Source organism: Eubalaena glacialis, chromosome 19 (genome assembly GCF_028564815.1).
Source record: "Eubalaena glacialis isolate mEubGla1 chromosome 19, mEubGla1.1.hap2.+ XY, whole genome shotgun sequence".
NCBI lineage: Eukaryota > Metazoa > Chordata > Mammalia > Artiodactyla > Balaenidae > Eubalaena > Eubalaena glacialis.
This window is the reverse complement of record NC_083734.1, coordinates 60,029,802-60,049,013: the sequence shown is the minus strand read 5'-3', so window position 1 is coordinate 60,049,013 and position 19,212 is coordinate 60,029,802.

The window sequence follows — 19,212 nt, the reverse complement described above, 5'->3', positions numbered from 1 at the left end:
ACAAAAGTAAAGAGATTGAATTACTAATCAAAAATCTTCCCACAAAGAAATGCCCAGGTCCAGATAGCATCATAGGTGAATTCTACCAAATATGGAAAGAAGAATTAACACCAATACTGCACAAACTCTTCTAAAAACAGAATGAACAGAACACTTCTAAACTCATTCCACCAGGCTGATTTTACCCTTACACCAAAACCGGACAAAGCATCCTAAGCAAAGAAAACTACTGACCAATATATTTTATAAATTTAAACATGAAATTGCTCAACAAAATTCTAGCAAACTGAATCTAGTACTGTATTAAAAAAATTATACACCGCAAAGTTGTCAGATTTACCCAGGAATGTGAGGTTGGGTCAACATAAGACTTTCAACCAATTAAATACAGCATACCAATAGAATAAAGAAAAAAGAACACATGATCATCTCAATAAACACAGAAAGAATATTTGACCAAATCCATCATCATTTTATGCAAAAAGCACTCAACAAATGCTGAATAGAAGGTAACTTCCTCAAACTGATAATCTATAAAAAGACCACAGCTAGCATCATGTTAATGGTGAAAGAATGAAAGCCTTCCTCCTAACTTTGGGAATATGATGAGGATATTTGCTCTCACCACTTCTATTCAACATTATACTGGAAATTCAAGCCAGGGTAGTTAGGCAAGTAATTGAAATAAAGACCATTCAGATTGGAAAGGAAGAAGCAAAACTACCTCTATTTGCAGATGACATGAGCTTGGGTGTAGAAAATCCTAAGGAATCCATGAAAACACTATTGAAACTAATAAAGGAGCTCAGTAAGTTGCAAGATATAAGATCAATATACAAAAATCTATTTTATTTTTATACACTAGCAATAAACGTCTGAAATTAAATGAAGAAAATTCCATTTACAAAAGCACCCAAAAGAATAAAATACATAGGGATAAATTTAACAAAAGAAGTACAAACTTATCCTGTGAAAACTAAAAATATATTGCCAAAAGAAATTAAAGAAAATCTAAATAAATGGGAAAACATCCCAAATTCATGAATCAAAAAACTTATTATTTTTATTTTGTTAAAATGACAATATGCTCCAAAGTGATCTATAGATTCAATACAATTCTTATCAAAATCCCAAAACGTTTTGTTTTTTTTTTTGCAGAAAATGATAAGCTGATCCTAAAATTCATATGGAAATTCAATGACCCAGGATAGCCAAAAATAACTAGAAAAAGAACAAAGTTGGAGGACTCATGGTTCCCAATGTTTAAACTTAATACAGAGCTAGAGTAATGAAAACTGTGTGGTGCCTGTACCAGGATACACACATAGATCAATGGAAGGGAATTGAGGGTCCAGTGATACACTCTCTCATTTATGGTCACTTGATTTTTAACAAGGGTGCCAAGACAATTCAACACAGAAAGAATAGTCTTCTCAACAAATAGTGCTGGGACAATCGGGTAGTCACGTGCAAAAAGCTGAAACTGAACACTTCCCTCACACCATACACAAAAACTAACTCTACATGTAAGAGCTTAAATGTAAGAGCTAAAACCATAAAACTCTTAGAAGAAAGTACAGGAGTAAATCTTCATGACTTGGGTTTAACAAAGTTTTCTTAGATATTACAGCAAAACCACTGTATTGAAAGGAAAAAAAAGATAAACTGCACTTTGTCAAAAGTGAACGTATGGGGGAGACCTTCAAGATGGCAGAGGAGTAAGATGTGGAGATCACCTTCCTCCCCACAAATACATCAGAAATACATCTACACGTGGAACTGCTCCTACAGAACACCCACTGAACGCTGGCAGAAGACCTCAGACCTCCCACAAGGCAAGAAACTCCCCACGTACCTGGGTAGGGCAAAAGAAAAAGGAAAAAACAGAGACAAAAGAATAGGGACGGGACCTGCACCCGTGGGAGGGAGCTGTGAAGGAGGAAAGGTTTCCACACACTAGAAGCCCCTTCGCGGGCAGAGACTGCGGGTGGCGGAGGGGGGAAGCTTCAGAGCCACGGAGGAGAGCGCAGCCACAGGGGTGCGGAGGGCAAAGCGGAGAGATTCCCGCACAGAGGCTCGGCGCCGAGCAGCACTCACCAGCCCGAGAGGCTTGTCTGCTCAGCCGCCGGGGCGGGCGGGGCTGGGAGCTGAGGCTCGGGCTTCGGTCGGATCGCAGGAAGAGGACTGGGGTTGGCGGCGTGAACACAGCCTGAAGGGGGCTAGTGCGCCACAGCTAGCCGGGAGGGAGTCCGGGAAAAGGTCTGCAGCTGCCGAAGAGGCAGGAGACTTTTTCTTGCCTCTTTGTTTCGCGGTGTGCGAGGAGAGGGGATTCAGAGCGCCGCCTAAACGAGCCCCAGAGACGGGCACGAGCTGCGGCTATCAGCGCGGACCCCAGAGACGGGCATGAGATGCTAAGGCTGCTGCTGCCGCCACCAAGAAGCCTGTGTGCGAGCACAGGTCACTCTCCACACCCCCCCCTCCCGGGAGCCTGTGCAGCCCGCCACGGCCAGGGTCCTGTGATCCAGGGACAACTTCCCCGGGAGAACGCACGGCGCGCCTCGGGCTGCTGCAACGTCAGGACGCCTCTGCCGCCGCAGGCTCGCCCCGCCTCCTCCGTACCCCTCCCTCCCCCCGCCTGACTGAGCCAGAGCCCCCGAAGCAGCTGCTCCTTTAACCCCGTCCTGTGTGAGCGAAGAGCAGACGTCCTCAGGCGACCTACACACAGAGGCAAGGACAAATCCAAAGCTGAACCCCGGGAGCTGTGGGAACAAAGAAGAGAAAGGGAAATCTCTCCCAACATCCTCAGGAGCAGTGGATTAAATCCCCACAATCAACTTGATGTACCTGCATCTGTGGAATACCTGAATAGACAACGAATCATCCCAAATTGAGGTCGTGGACTTGGGAGCAACTGTAGACTTGTGGTTTGCTGTATGTGACTGACTGGTTTCTGGTTTTATTTTTAATCTTAGTTTAGTATTTAGTGTTCATTATCATTGGTAGATTTGTTTATAGATTTGGTCACTCTCTTCCTTTTTTTTAATATATAAATATATATTTTTTTCTTTTTTCTCTTTTTGTGAGTGTGTTTGTGTATGCTTCTTTGTGTGATTTTGTCTATATAGCTTTGCTTTTACCATTTGTCCTAGGGTTCTGTCTGTCCATTTTTTTATTTTTATTTTCTTAAATATAGTTTTTAGGACTTCTTATCAATGGTGGATTTGTTTTTTGGTTGGGTTGCTCTCTTCTTTCTTTTTTTTAAATTACTTTTTAATTTTTTATTTTTAATAATTTTTTAATTTTCTATTTTAATAACTTTATTTCTTTTTATTTTATTTTTTTCTTTCTTTTTTCCTCCCTTTTCTTCTGAGCCGCGTGGCTGAGAGGGTCTTGGTGCTCCAGCCAGGTGCCAGGTCTGTGCCTCTGAGGTAGGAGAGCTGAGTTCAGGACACTGGTCCACCAGAGACCTCCCAGCTCCACATAATATCAAACAGCGAAAGCTCTCCCAGAGATCTCCATCTCAACACTAAGACCCAGTTTCACTCAACAACCAGAAAGCCACAGTGCTAGAAACCCTAGGCCAAGCAACTAGCAAGACAGGAACACAACCCCACCCATTAGCAGAGAGGCTGCCTAAAATCATAATAAGGTCACAGACACCCCAAAACACACCATCGGACGCAGTCCTGCCCACCAGAAAGACAAGATCCAGCCTCATCCACCAGAACACAAGCACTAGTCCCCTCCACCAGGAAGCGTACACAACCCACTGAACCAACCTTAGCCACTGGGGACAGATACCAAAAACAACGGGAACTACAAACCTGCAGCCTACGAAAAAGAGACCCCAAACACAGTAAGATAAGCAAAATGAGAGGACAGAGAAACACACAGCAGATGAAGGAGCAAGGTAAAAACCCACCAGACCAAACAAATGAAGAGGAAATAGGCACTCTACATGAAAAATAATTCAGAGTAATGATAGTAAAGATGATCCAAAATCTTGGAAATAGAATGGAGAAAATACAAGAAACGTTTAACAAGGACCTAGAAGAACTAAAGAGCAAACAAACAGTGATGAACAACACAATAAATGAAATTAAAAATACTCTAGAAGGGATCAATAGCAGAATAACTGAGGCAGAAGAATGAATAAGTGACCTGGAAGATAAAATAGATAAAATATACTGCAGAGCAGAATAAAGAAAAAAGAATGAAAAGAACCAAGGACAGTCTCAGAGACCGCTGGGACAACATTAAATGCACCAACATTCAAATTATAGGGGTCCCAGAAGACGAAGAGAAAAAGAAAGGGACTGAGAAAATATTTGAAGGGATTATAGTTGAAAACTTCCCTAATATGGGAAAGGAAATAGTTAATCAAGTCCAGGAAGCACAGAGAGTCCCATACAGGATAAATCCAAGGAGAAACACGCCAAGACACATATTAATCAAACTATCAAAAATTAAATACAAAAAACAAATATTAAAAGCAGCAAGGGGAAAACAACAAATAACATACAAGGGAATCTCCATAAGGTTAACAGCTGATCTTTCAGCAGAAACTCTGCAAGCCAGAAGGGAGTGGCAGGCCATATTTAAAGTGATGAAGGAGAAAAACCTACAACCAAGATTACTCTACCCAGCAAGGACCTCATTCAGATTTGACGGAGAAAATTAAAAGCTTTACAGACAAGCAAAAGCTAAGAGAATTCAGCACCACCAAACCAGCTTTACAACAAATGCTAAAGGAACTTCTCTAGGCAGGAAACACAAGAGAAGGAAAAGACCTACAATAATAAACCCAAAACAATTAAGAAAATGGTAATAGGAACATATATATCAATAATTACCTTAAATGTAAATGGATTAAACGCTTCAACCAAAAGACACAGACTGGCTGAATGGATACAAAAACAAGACCCGTGTATATGCTGTCTACAAGAGACCCACTTTAGACCTAGGGACACATACAGACTGAAAGTGAGGGGATGGAAAAAGATATTCCATGCAAATGGAAATCAAAACAAAGCTGGAGTAGCAATTCTCATATCAGACAAAATAGACTTTAAAACAAAGACTATTACAAGAGACAAAGAAGGACACTACATAATGAGCAAGGGATCAATCCAAGAAGAAGATATAACAATTGTAAATATTTATGCACCCAACATAGGAGCACCTCAATACATAAGGCAAAGACTAACAGCCATAAAAGGGGAAATCGACAGTAACACAATCATAGTAGGGGACTTTAACACCCCACTTTCACCAATGGACAGACTATCCAAAATGAAAATAAATAAGGAAACACAAGCTTTAGATGATACATTAAACAAGATGGACTTAATTGATATTTATAGGACATTCCATCCAAAAGGAACAGAATACACTTTCTCCTCAAGTGCTCATGGAACATTCTCCAGGATAGATCATATCTTGGGTCACAAATCAAGGCTTGGTAAATTTAAGAAAATTGAAATCGTATCAAGTATCTTTTCTGACCACAATGCTATGAGACTAGATATCAATTAAAGGAAAAAATCTGTAAAAAATACAAACACATGGAGGCTAAACAATACACTACTTAATAACCAAGAGATCACTGAAGAAACCGAAGAGAAATCAAAAAATACCTAGAAACAAATGACAATGAAAACACGATGACCCAAAACCTATGGGATGCAGCAAAAGCAGTTCTAAGAGGGAAGTTAATAGCTATACAAGCCTACCTCAAGAAACAAGAAAAATCTCAAATAAACCACCTAACCTTACACCTAAAGCGATTAGAGAAAGAAGAACAAAAAAACCCTCAAAGTTAGCAGAAGGAAAGAAATCATAAAGATCAGATCAGAAATAAATGAAAAAGAAATGAAGGAAACAATAGCAAAGATCAATAAAACTAAAAGATGGTTCTTTGAGAAGATAAACAAAATTGATAAACCATTAGCCAGACTTATCAAGAAAAAAAGGGAGAAGACTCAAATCAATAGATTTAGACATGAAAAAGGATAAGTAACAACTGACACTGCAGAAATACAAAGGATCATGAGAGATTAGTACAAGCAACTATATGCCAATAAAATGGACAACCTGGAAGAAATGGACAAATTCTTCAAAAAGCTCAACCTTCCAAGACGGAACCAGGGAGAAATAGAAAATATAAACAGACCAATCACAAGCACTGAAATTGAGACTGTGATTAAAAATCTTCCAACAAACAAAAGCCCAGGACCAGATGGCTTCACAAGTGAATTCTATCGAACATTTAGAGAAGAGCTAACACCTATCCTTCTCAACCTCTTCCAAAATATAGCAGAGGGAGGAACACTCCCCAAACTCATTCTTCGAGGCCACCATCACCCTGATACCAAAACCAGAAAAGATGTTACAAAGAAAGAAAACTACAGGACAATATCACTGATGAACATAGATGCAAACATCCTCAACAAAATACTAGCAAACAGAATCTAACAGCACGTTAAAAGGATCATACACCATGATCAAGTGGGATTTATCCCAGGAATGCAAGGATTCTTCAGTATATGCAAATCAATCAATGTGATACACCATATTAAGAAACTGAAGGAGAAAATCCGTATGATCATCTCAATAGATGCAGAAAAAGCTTTTGACAAAATTCAACACCCATTTATGATAAAAACCCTCCAGAAAGTAGGCATAGAGGGAACTTACCTCAACATAATAAATGCCATATGTGACAAACCCACAGCCAACATCATCCTCAATGGTGAAAAACTGAAACCATTTCCTCTAAGATCAGGAACAAGACAAGGTTGCCCACTTTCACCAGTATTATTCAACATTGTTTTGGAAGTTTTAGCCACAGCAATCAGAGAAGAAAAAGAAATAAAAGGAATCCAAACCGGAAGAGAAGAAGCAAAGCTGTCACTGTTTGCAGATGACATCATACTATACATAGAGAATCCTAAAGATGCTATCAGAAAACTACTAGAGGTAATCAATGAATTTGATAAAGTAGCAGAATACAAAATTAATGCACAGAAATCTCTTGCGTTCCTATACACTAATGATGAAAAAGCTGAAAGAGAAATTAAGGAAACACTCCCATTTACCACTGCAACAAAAAGAATAAAATACCTAGGAATAAACCTACCTAAGGAGACAAAAGACCTGTATGCAGCAAACTATGACACTTATGAAAGAAATTAAAGATGATACAAATGGAGAGATATATCATGTTCTTGGATTGGAAGAATCAACATTGTGAAAATGACTGTACTACCCAAAGCAATCTACAGATTCAGTGCAATCCCAATCAAACTACCAATGGCATTTTTCACAGAACTAGAACAAAAAATTTCACAATTTGTATGGAAACGCAAAAGACTCCGAATAGACAAAGCAATCTTGAGAAAGAAAAATGGGGCTTGGAGGAATGCGGCTCCTGGACTTCAGACTATACTACAAAGCTACAGTAATCAAGACAGTATGGTACTGGCACAAAAACAGAAATATAGATCAATGGAACAGGATAGAAACCCCAGAGATAAACCCACACACATATGGTCACCTTATCTTTGATAAAGGAGACAAGAATATACAATGGGGAAAAGACAGCCTCTTCATTAAGTGGTGCTGGGAAAACTGGACAGCTACATGTAAAAGAATGAAATTAGAACACTCCCTAGCACCATACACAAAAATAAACTCAAAATGGATTAAAGACCTAAATGTAAGGCCAGACACTATCAAACTCCTAGAGGAAAACAAAGGCAGACCACTCTATGACATAAATCAAAGCAAGATCCTTTTTGACTCACCTCCTAGAGAAATGGAAATAAAAACAAAAATAAACAAATGGGACCTAATGGACCTTAAAAGCTTTTGCAAAGCAAAGGAAAACATAAACAAAATGGAAAGACAACCCTCAGAATGGGAGAAAATATTTGCAAATGAAGCAACGGACAAAGGATTAATCTCCAAAATTTACAAGCAGCTCATGCAGCTCAATATCAAAAAGACAAACATCCCAATCTAAAAATGGGCAGAAGACCTAAATAGACATTTCTCCAAAGAAGATATACAGATTGCCAACAAACACATGAAAGGATGCTCAACATCACTAATCATTAGAGAAATGCAAATCAAAACTACAATGAGGTATCACCTCACACCAGTCAGAATGGCCATCATCAAAAAATCTACAAACAATAAATGCTGGAGAGGGTGTGGAAAAAAGGGAACCCTCTTGCACTGTTGGTGGGAATGTAAATTGATACAGCCACTATGGAGAACAGTATGGAGGTTCCTTAAAAACCTTAAAGTAGAACTACCATACGACCCAGCAATCCCTCTACTGGGCATATACCCTGAGAAAACCGTAATTCAAAAAGAATCATGTACCAAAATGTTCATTGCAGCTCTATTTGCAATAGCCAGGACACGGAAGCAACCTAGGTGTCCGTTGACAGATGACTGGATAAAGAAGATGTGGTACATATATACAATGGAATATTACTCAGCCATGAAAAGAAACGAAATTGAGTTATTTGTAGTGAGGTGGATGGACCTAGAGTCTGTCATACAGAGTGAATAAGTCAGAAAGAGAAAAACAAATACTGTATGCTAACACATATATATGGAGTTTAAAATAAAAAAAAAAGGTTCTGAAGAACCTAGGGGCAGGACAGGAACAAAGACGCAGACGTAGAGAATGGACTTGAGGACATGGGGAGAGGGAAGCGTAAGCTGGGACAAAGTGAGAGAGTGGCATGTATTTATATATGCTTCCAAATGTAAAATAGATAGCTAGTGGGAAGCTGCCGCATAGCACAGGGAGATCAGCTCGATGCTTTGTTACCACCTAGAGAGGTGGGATAGGGAGGGTGGGAGGGAGACCCAAGAGGGAGGAGATATGGGGATATATGTATATGTATAGCTGATTCACTTTGTTATACAGCAGAAACTAACACACCATTGTAAAGCAATTATACTCCAATAAAGATGCTAAAAAAAAAAAGTGAACATATGTTCCAAAGGATACCATCAAGAAATTAAAAGACAATTCACAGAATGGGAGATAATATTTGCAAACCATATCTCTGATAAGGTAGTTATACCTAGAATATATAAAGAATTCTTACAACCCAATAATAAAAAATTTACACAATTTTTAAATGGGCAAAGTATCTGAATAGACATCTCTCCCGAAAAATATACAAAAGTCCAAAAAGCATATGAAAAGATACTCAGTATCATTATAGGTAAAGGATCTCGATAGACATTTATCCAAAGAAGATGTGCAAATGGCCAATAATCACATGAAAAGATTCTCAATGTCATTAACCATTAGTGAAATGCAAATCAAAACCACAATTATATATCACAATTTGATAACATTTTACACACATAAGGATGGCTGTAAAGAAAACAACAGAAAAATAACAAGTGTTTGGGATGATGTAAAGAAATCAGAATGCTTATATACTGCTAGAGAGAACGTAAAATGATAAAGCCACTTTGTGAAATGTTTGACAGATCCTCTAAAGTTTAAACATAGAGTTACCATATGACCCAGCAATTCCATTACTAGGTATGCACCCAAGAGAAAGGAAACCTTATGCCCACATAAAAACTTGTACATGAATTTTTATAGCAGCTGTATTTATAATTGCCAGAAAGTGGAAATAACTCAAATATCCATCAACTGATGAGTGGATAAATACAAGGTAACACATTGATGCCATGGAATATTATTCGGCAATATAAATGAATGAAAAACTATTATATGCTATAACATAGATAAACCTGGAAAACCCTTATGCTAAGTCAGAAAGACCACATATTGTATGATTCCATTTATTTTTAAAGCAAAAGCAAAGATAAACTTCAGTTTGACCTATGCTGGAGTTATCACACATTCTGACATTTAAATGTATAGTGTTTCACTGTATGCACCTAGGAGTAACAGAATGAAAGACATACTCAATTCTATTGCCACTATTTCAGTGGCTAAACTAAAGTGTTGCTTTATGGTAAAAGTATTCACTTACGGGAGAGACAAAGTTAGGGTTAATCTATTTTCCTACGTGGTACAATTAAAGCCTGCATTCTGTATTTTGTAGAATGCTTAACCATTCTTTAAAAATTCTCTGAGCATCTGGTGTGAAACAGAAATATATCTCTTTCTTGAAACCCACAAAAATCTTATTGCTTCTGGGAAGGGTTCACAGCAGCTACCAGGGTGAGTGATGAAAGTGCTCTTTACCTTGGGTTGTAAATTCCTCCCAGACTTTATTCCTATATGACTAGACAAACCAGCCATAACATATTTCATTGAACATATTATTTCCTCCACCAATATTTGGAAACTACTATGAGTCACTGTCTGAGCTTGGTACTACAGATAGAACATTTGATAGATACAGAGCTAAAAGAATGAACAGCGAGGTAGGGCAGCTAGATAAGTAGATTGAAGTTTATTCTGGAACGTGTACGTGCTATAAGAGGTGAGATGTGAGAAGTTCTGGGACCTCACAGAAAGGAAGCTAACCTAACCTGGGTGCTCAGGGAACGCTTCTCACAGACTTCAAATCTTTACCTTAATGAACAATTAGACTCTAAGCAGGATGAAGAGGGGAGTATAACAAAGAAAGGGCATTCTGGACAGAGTAAATTACAAGGTACAAAGACAGGATGATGGGAGAACATGCCCGTGTGGCTACTTGCAGGTGGTTTGACATATGAGATCATTGGGGCACGCAGTGGGCAGGGCTGCTGTGAGCTGAAGCAAAAGAGTGACAACTCTGATGGGCTTCTTCCGAGGTGTTCTGAGTTTATGCCAAGGGCACATGTTAATTTTGGAAAGACCACCTTGGCTACAGCAATGGAAGGTAGAGTATAGGAACATAAAGGTGAAGCCAGGAAGAAAAGTGAAGTCCATTGACTTATTCAAGAGAAGCTTGAGCCTGAACTAAAGCAGAAATACAAGAGACATAGAGCAATGAATGGATTTTAAAGCATTTAATACACATAATCAACCAAAGGGTAATTTGGATAAGGGGATGAGTGAAATGGAAGATTTAGGGGGACCCTTGGGTTTCTATTTTGTGCAGCTGAAAACAGGATGGTATAGTTTATTGAGAATGTGGGATCGGAGAAGCAGTGCCTGTTTGCTACGCAAAACATGCGGAGATGTGCTTTGAAGGTTTTAGTTTGTGGTGTCCATCAAACGTGAAGAAGGCTGTTGGGCACAGAACTCTGTAGTGCAGGATACTCAGTTGCTCTCAGCAGGACATCGGAGAGTAGTTACCTTTTAGCAGATGAGTGGGGAAGAGTTGTGCATGGAAAAGACTAAGAATAACCAGACAGGTTTGAAATAAGCATCAGTGAGTGCCAGAGAATTCAAGGGGTGATGGCTTTTTAAGAATGGAGGGGTCAAAAGTATCAAATCATGGAGGAAGGTCACCTTAAAATAGAACTGAAAAATGCCCATTAGATATTTTGGCAAAAAGCACACTCTAGAATTTGGTGAGAGCCATTTCGTGGAAGTTCCAGGATCAGGCTTGATGGCTGGGTGTGGAGTGAGTACATTGGTAGGCAAATCAATGCACAGAGTGAATACGCATCATTCAAAGAGTTTTGCGAGACAGAAAGATGGTGAGAGGTGGGAGTAGTTGCGGACACGATTTCCTTCATTTTAAAAAAGAATTTTAGGGACTTCCCTGGCGTCCAGTTGTTAGGACTTCGTGCTCTCACTGCTGAGGGCCGGGGTTTGACCCCTGGTCTGGGAGCTAAGATCCCAGACAAGCCATGGGGCACGGCCAAAGAAAAAAAGTAAAAAAAAAAACCAATTTTCATGGGATATGTGTTTTTGTTTAGATGAAGGAAATGGTCTGAGAAGGAAGTGGGCACTGTTGTTTCAAGACTGAGAAGACATAGCAGAGAGAGGTGTGAGGAGAGAAACATCCCAGAGCACAGCAAGAAGAATTAAATCGGGGCAGAAGAGGAACTCTTAGAAAAGGAGTATAGAGGGAAAGACAGATAACTAAGACCGTTCCTTATTTCCTTTGGAAATCCCAAACAGTCAAGAAACAATACCGATAATTGATGATGCCGTGTCGAAGTGTCTCCTCCTGGCAGGAAGAGCATGTGACTTAGGATCGAGAATCTGCCTCCCTCTCTGCTTGGGGACCATTAGTTGGGGAAAAAAATAGGCTTGGTGAGTCCGAGAGGTAGAGGGGGCAAATGAACTCGCCCTGGGTCCAATCTCACTATATTTTGATTCTCTGTGGAAAAGAACAGATGTTCTCTTTTTCGTTGAGAAAGCACCATGCTTCCTCCTCAAGTACATTTTAAACAGGAGGTTTCAAGAGAGGCCACCCACAGCTCTGATGTTCCCACTGAGAGGAAAAATAAATGCCAAGCCCATGTGCACTAAGCAAGGAGGAAGAGCTGAAAAAAGAAAAAAAATCCAACTCTATAGCCAGTTCTGCTTGGCTGGGCTAGTGGCAAAGATTAAGTTTACCAAGCTTTTATTATTAGTTTTTACCCATTAATAGTTCATTGCCATTGACAGTAGGCACCCTAACAACCTAACAACTGGTTAGTAATAGTCCAGTTTACTAAGCCCAGAAAGTCTAGAAAGTTCTTAGAAAAGTATAACATTGATATTATAACATGAATGATATTGAATGCATGATATATAATATGAATAGTATGAATGATACTATAACATTCATATCATATCAGATTAATAGGATAATGGGGATGGTATAGAAATAATCAAAAATTATGAGCACTAACAGAGGTGACCAGAGGTTTTTCTCATAAGGAAACAGGTGGCTCTGAGGGTCTCTGGAGTGAGAAAAAACATTAAGGTTATAGTACCGGCTACTGACTTTGCCAAATAGAGCCTAGTGTGACTTTTGGAAAATTATTTAACATTTCTATGTATCAATTTTCTTGACCCTAAAATGCTGGCTCTAAAACCACATTCTTTATAGGGTTAAATACATAAATACATATGCATATTGAATATACTTACATATTATATTTAATATTATTTTTATTATTATACATTTTTATACTATGTTTGTTTATTGTTGTATGTTCTAATCCATCAAGATCCTGCCAGGAAGAAAAACTCACAGATGGTTCACTCATAGAGACACTTGAAAGAAAAAACTACTTACAGAGATAAAGGTGGGATAAGGACACATAAAGGGATAGTAAAGTGTGAAGAGACTTAGCAACTGCAGATAACTGCAGATAACTATAACTGCAGATATAGCAGATAACTATTCAAATAATATTTAGTGCGTAACTTTCATACTTATCACTAGACACATTTTCACTGACATTTAAAAATATGCCTGAACTTATATTTAAAGATGTCTGCAATTTAAATAATAGAGAGAAAACTATAACCAGAGGTCAATTCATACAATTTCTTCCTTTTAGTGATAGAGAAAATGGGACACAAGGAAGCCAAGTACCCAGTGTCATATAAATATCTGGAGGGATATCTTGAAGCCAGGTTTCATAATTCTTACGTCCATGGTGAAATACAGAAGGAATAATTTTCCTTTGATACATCTCCAACTCTCTTATACATTATTTCTCAGTGTTTTCTTGTTGGAAAGCCCTGGCTTATCCCTTTAGTTCCTGGAAGTTCTGGTACATCTACATGCTCAATTAACTCCATCCCTGGATCTTCCGGATTCTTTTCCTCTGCCTCGTCAAGGCTGTACTCTCTCCCGTTGGCATGGAGAAAGCAGAGTGCCTGAAGCACGGAAGCCATTGAATAGTGGTCCTGTCTCTTTAGGTGGCAGCTTTGCTGAAACTGGCTCTTCCTCAGGGCGTGTTTCTTGGATGTGAATGGCCAACAGAGTGTATGCATACTTGCAGGGTAATTTATGGAGGGAAAAAAAGTCGATGTGACACTAAAGTTAGAACACTTGTTAGGCATAGATGGAAAATGAGACACCAAAAGGAGTCTTAGTGTATTAGATCACCCTTTGGGGGGCGGGGGTTCTGGAGAGTAGAGAGAAGAGTTTGGGATATGAGTTCAATCTTGAGATTCTGATAAATGCTGTGTCAGGCGTTCCAAGGGAGAACGGATGCCAGACAAAGGGCAAAATCTTACATCCTGCTGCATAGCTGATATTAACAACGTTCCTTGTTTTCACATCATCCTTGCCTTGTATTTGAGTAGCGGTCAAGTCTTCCATACCAAAGTTTAACGCAGATGCAGGCAGATTGTTGTCACTTGAAAAATAATTGAATAAATAGTCACAAGTAACCTTCAGCTGGTCATGAAGTTATAACCCACTCTAAGCACTATATATTTTGAAAGATAAACTTAATTCATGGGTAGACAGAATGACCTACTTAAAAAGATATTCACAGTAGTATACTTTTAATGTAACCCAGTCCCTTTTAAGGTTAAATGTGTTTCAATTTATAAAACTATGATTAACCCACAATCTTTACGTTTATAAATTCAAAAATCCCTATATTGTCTCCAGTCTGTCTCTCCCAGACCAATTGCCCCCATTCCAAAACTTAAAAAATAAATGAATAACCCAACCCTGTAATGGTTTTTTTTAATGGTTTAGTTTCTTTGAGTATGATATTTAAATAAAATGTATTATGAAACATTTAATATGTATGTCTGTGTATGCATATATATGATATATTTATTGTTATAATAAATTTAGTGTACTATCAGAATTGGAATATGTTTATGAAAAAATCTTCAAAATAAAACAAATCAGTCCAGAAGTGAAATGAGAATGGGAACTGGCTTTAGATACTGAACCTTGGTTTATTTATCTAAGACACAATTAATAAGTGCATGCAATTTTTATATGTTTTCTAAAATTTTAAACATAAAAGTATGTTTCACATGTAGAACAATTCTTGCACAGTATTTTCATGGATTCTTGGATAAAACTGAAATAGAAGATAGTAATGACAGGATGAGGTTAGCATTTTATTTATAAGAACTTCTTCTATAGCTTTAATTTAAAAATGTAACTTCTTTGAACTCTATTAGTACCCCCATCCTCTACCAAGTGGACCAAAGGAGAAGGTGGCCTCTGTCTAAGGATTTAGTAATGCAGGACTGGAGTTCATGTAGTTGAAAGACCTTGTCAGCTCACTGCTTATATTGACCATAGTCAAACATCTTGGAGAGGCTAAGATGGTCCATGTGAGGACCTGGCAATTGCTTCGCTGTTATTGTTGTTCTTACTTTGCCTCTAAAAGGACCAAAGGACAAGGAGAAGAATGGAGAAGGGAGGAGGGGAAAGGAGGGCTGAACAGTAGGGCAGGGGGCTGAAGCCTCAGTTGTACGAACAGCCAATCCTCTTTGCTCAGCAATGTGTTCCCCCAAATCACCTCTGCTCTTCCAGTTCACCTGTCTCATCATCTCTACCCTTATCTCAGCAAATTATTTCTCCCCCTACTTCACTGAAGAAACAGAAGCCACCAGGTGGGACCAGCCTCAAATTGCCATTCACCTCTATGTAAAAACATGACTTATACCAGATGAAATGTCTCCTTTCCAAGTGTAACTTCTCTTTCTGTGTTATGGATCCAAACCCCTCAAACACCTGGCCTATATAGATCCTCTTCGTTTCTAGAGGGTCCTTCCCCTGCCATTTAAGCATGTCTCAAAACAGCATCAAAACCTGTTGAACTTTTAATCGTGTTTCCCTCACATCAATGGGTCTTGAAAGAATAGTCTCCACCGGTTACCAGTTTCTCACCTCCAATTCGTTTCTCAACCCTTCTATCTCAGGTTCATCCACTACAACCGAGTTAAAATTGCTCTTTTCGATTCAACAATGACCTATTGTTTTACTCCAATGAACATTTTCCTTTCCCTTGGCACTTGAGCCCTTTTCGGAACTAGACAATTTTGAGCTTTTTCTCCCTTCCTCCTACCCATGACTCCAAGTAGCACTTACCTGCCCACGCTCTCATCTCAAGCTTTAAACGACTGTATATATTCTCTACTAACATGGCTGATTGAAAGCCCCCAAAGTCACCCAAATTCAAAGTGTTTAAAATTCAACCTTTCTTACTTCCCCTGCCTCTTCAAATCGAACTCTCCTTTAATTCCTGATCTTGAGGAAACGGCATTCCCACCCAGCAAGTCTCCTAAGCCAGAAATCTGAGACACTTTCCTCCTCATTGTCAGCATTTCATGTACCATCAGGCCCTAAGGTCTGTGGCTTCTACTTCGAAATGGCTCTCATATCTAGTTCCTTCTCTGCATCAATATTTTATTTCAGGTCTTCACCGTTTCTTCCCTGGAACAATGCGATCGTCTCCTGCCTCTAATTTAAATCTGATTAAGGTATCACTCCATCCTACTGTTATAAACTGTAAAGATGATACTGTTATCTTCTCACTTGCCATCTTTTTGTTGTTCCCCAGTCACGATATAGCTGAAACGAGTAGGTGGGACCTCCACATATGCCCATCATTTGGTATCTGCGTACTTCTAGGACCTCGTCTCCTCCTCCTACCCTCTAAAACATTCAATATTTGAGCCATACTGAATTAACTGAAGTTTCTTGAATGAACCCTATTCTAAGGGGCGTCTCAGCATTTTGTGCCTTCACTGCCTCTTTCTGGAATCTCCTGCTACATTCTCTGCTTCATTTCTATCAGTTTAACCAGTTTGGATTCAAATGCAGAAGCATCTTCTCCAGAATGCCTTCCTGGGACTTCCACGCTGAATTCAATTTCTCTTTTCTGTTTTGTTTTGTTTTTTTATACTACCTTTTGCATCATTATCATTTATAACACTGCATTTCAATTACTGAATTAATCATTTGCCTTTTCCACTAAAATGTGAAATCCTCCAAGTCCTTGCCTACATCTCTCACATATGTATGTTAAACACTTAGTGGAGAGTCTGGCATCAAGCAAATGCTCTGTGTATATTTACTGACTAAACCAGACTACCATAATCCCAGATAAAATGTACAGATGTGTTACAATTACAGACTACGCTGAGGTTCAAGTCAGCAGCCGGAGAAAGCCAGTCAATTCACTAACAGGTCTTATTTATTATCATGCTGCCAAAGTTAATTTTCTATGTTTGCTTACATCCAAGTTATTGTGCTTAGAATAAAATGGTGACCTCCCGTCTGAATTTCACATATTTTGCTTTTCACAGCAGGGAACTGTACTAAGTCAGCATTTTTATGTCCTAAACTACCTTCAAGACATAAGGTCTTACTTAAAATAATAAATGATCATCCTTCAAGAGTCAATTAGAATCAGAATCATAACGATTTCTTTCTGGAAAGGACAGCCTTAAGAGACATGTATTTCAACTGCAGTTGAACCGACTCATGAATTTGATAATTTTCCTCCTGCTGTGAATGTTAGCTTCCATTCTGCTTTTAGCCCAACATCTATAGTCCTCTGCAACTGTAGAATCTGTTGCAATCACCAGAAGTGTTATATAAAAACATATCTTTGTTTAGTGACTATTTCGGTCATTCAGAAACGGTCTGGAAACTATAAAATTTAGCCAAATGAAAATTTCAAGGATGGAAGTCATGTTATTGTTTTTCCTCAAACATATTGTTTTTAGCCTAGAGCAAAAGTAAACTTTAAGTGGTCCCTGCGGGGAGATCTGACATGAAGTGTTCCTTAAGCTGAAGACGTATCCACCAAGTGTAAAAGGGTCAGTGGGGCTCTCCGTGGTACAGAAACTTCTTCACAGACGTGTATGCAATGCCTTTGATAGACCAGTTACTAGGCCCTGGGGATGTAAACGCTAGGTCCTGGGAAATGGCTCCCCTTTGAAAAGATTACTATATCATGATGAGATTTCACATGTGTGTGTATATATATAGTAGTATATATATTTTATTGGGTTGGCCAACCCAACATGTATATTATACACACATATATATAACATACATACATATATACACATCTGCTAATTTTAATCCGATGTGTTTGATGCGATGATACATTACAGACAGTGTCCTATGGAAGCACAGATGAGTGACAGTCAGCTCCAGGGTCAGAAAATATTCTCTGAGGGAGCTGGCTAACGATCACAATTTTAATGGAGAGGTTGAGAAAGGAGAGGTTGATGGTTTTATTACATTACAGAGAATCTGAAGCAGAAGGCACACATGGCATGGCATGAAGAATGGAAAAGAACAGGGCACATATCTGGGCAATTTACAAGTGACTTGCTATTACTCAAAAAGAAGTATAGGCAGGGAGAAGCAAGATGGCAGAAGGATGCTAAAGTGAGAAGAGGCCAGGTCACAGGGAGTCTTGGGTCTGTTCCTTCTGGTAACAGGATGCCCTTGGAGGGTTTTCAAGCAGTGGCAAGTCATGGCCAGAGTTTCGTCTGAGGAGAATACTCTAACAGCCACGTGGAAGTTGGATTGGATGGAGGAAGCTGGAAGCCAGACTAGAGACGGCTGCAGTACTCAAAGTGACTGATGTTGGGACGTGTTCTAGGACTTGGAAAGTGGCATGAAAAGAAAGGCATGCATTTGAGAAATATTTGAGCTGTAAGGCCCAGAAATTGTTTTAAATGAAATCTATATAGTCTGTGACATTTATCGGACATTACATACATTAAAATAATTTCTTTCACACCACACCCAATGCTGTTATCATTCACATTCCTACAGTTTCCCATCCCAAGTTGTTTGACTCCACCACTGCCCCAGCAGGCATGCTCACACACACGCACACTCATATACACACACACACACACACACACACACACACACCCTGGCTGAATATCCTTTATAATGCTCTGCTCAAAGGGTGCAGAGCCGCTCATAATCACATCACAAATAAAGTCGAGAAATTCAAGTTAAGGCCCAGGCACAGCTCTCATGAAGGTCACCTCAATTTGGGAAGTTTAAAAAAAATGTTGGAGCAGAGATGGAAGAGGGAAAAAGTCATAGGGGAGCTGCCTTATTCTGGATTCTTCATCCCACCTTGAAAGTAAACACACTGCCCTGGAGCTCTACACTGCAAAGGGAATCAAGGGCAATCACTCAGGTCACGTGATCCCTGTGGACAGTGAAACCAGATAACAGGGCTGCACGCCTCCTACCCACCCCCTTCCCAAGTGCACGGTGTTTCGTCTACACAGACTTTTCCAAATATAGCCCAGGTATGTTGTTTCAGGAGCTGAGCAGCCACTACAGTTTGAGGTTTGTCTTT